This window comes from Silene latifolia, chromosome 11, assembly GCF_048544455.1.
Source record: "Silene latifolia isolate original U9 population chromosome 11, ASM4854445v1, whole genome shotgun sequence".
Lineage (NCBI taxonomy): Eukaryota > Viridiplantae > Streptophyta > Magnoliopsida > Caryophyllales > Caryophyllaceae > Silene > Silene latifolia.
Window position 1 is genome coordinate 51,646,972 of NC_133536.1, and position 1,429 is coordinate 51,648,400.

General features: G+C 44.4%; 1 non-coding gene across 1 annotated transcript; it reads right to left on the bottom strand.

Annotated features, from left to right (window-relative positions):
• Positions 1–344: 344 nt before the first annotated feature.
• LOC141615596 (small nucleolar RNA R71) lies at positions 345–451 on the bottom strand. The gene has a single exon (XR_012530010.1). It is a non-coding gene; the product is annotated as a small nucleolar RNA R71 (small nucleolar RNA).
• Positions 452–1,429: the final 978 nt, after the last annotated feature.

Here is a 1,429-nt window from a genome sequence, read left to right on the forward strand (position 1 = left end):
CCCACCGCGGCCATGCTTCCGGCCGGAATCACAACCACTCAAATCACCGCGCCGGACTTCGAGATCAAACCGGCTTTCATTAGCCTTGTGGAGAGAAAGCAATTTGGAGGAAGTCCTTTGGAGGATCCCAATTTGCATGTACAAAACTTTTGCGACTATTGCTCCATGATCCGTCAAACAAGGCCACCTAAGCCCAAATAAGGGAAATACTTTTCCCTTTCTCTTTGAAGGACAAGGCCAAGCTTTGGATCAATAGCCTTGACCGCACCGCCATGGGAATCACCAATTGGGAGACTTTGGCTCTTGCTTTTTATCAAAAGTTTTTTCCACTGGAGAAAACTCAAACTTTGAGGAGCCAAATCACCGGATTCCGTCAACAAGCTCTTGAGAGCTTATATGAGGCTTGGGAGAGGTATAAAGAGCTTCAAAGGCAATGCCCACATCATGGGTTAGATGATTGGTTCCTAGCAATAACATTCTACAATGGATGTTGTGCCGAGTCCCGAAGGATTCTTGATTCCGCCAACAATGGGCGGTTTGATCATATTGACACCGATCTTGCTCATTCCACGATCGAATCTATGGCGATCCATGATGCCCAATATGTCAATTCTCGAGTTGTGCCATCTAAAGGTAAAGAAGAATCCTCTAACAACTCTGTTTTGGTAGCTCAAATTGCTTTGCTCCAACAACAATTGCGAGAAAAGGATGCTAGAGATTCCATTCAACAAGTCAATGCCATGTCTTCAACGAGCCAAATCGTTGTGTGTGAAGGTTGCGGAGGTGCGGGCCACTATGCCGCTCATTGCCAAGCTCCCATTGAGGAGGTAAATGCTTTTTTAGCTTTAAGACAAAATGCACAAAATGCTTATCCACCGGGTACATTCTCAAACACATATAACCCAAATTCAAGGTTTCACCCGAATATGTCTTATAGAAGCAACAATGTGCTAAATCCTCAACCACAACCCCCACCACAACAAAATGCCTATGTCCCTCAACAACAAAAATATATCCCTCCACCGGGGTATCAAAATCAACAAAGGCCCCCACAAAACAATTTCCAACAAACTCAACCTCCACAACAAATGCCCAACAAAATAACCAAGAGGGAGGTAAGCTTGAGGGCTTGATAATCCGTATGCAAAAGGAATTGTTGGCTCAAATTCAAAAGAATGAGCAAGCTCAAAATGCCGCAATCAAAATGTTGGAGCAACAAATGGCTCAATTGGCCTCATCTAGCTCTTCAAGGAAATCGGGTCAACTACCTCCTCAAGGTGAGCAACCTCATGCTACCCTTAATGCTATCTCCTTAAGAAGTGGTACGAAATATGATGGGCCATCCATGCCCAAAGATGATGAGGAGGTACTTGTTGAGTTGGAGGTCTCTCCAAATGATAAGGAAGTTGAAGAAATTCCCAAGAAAGTG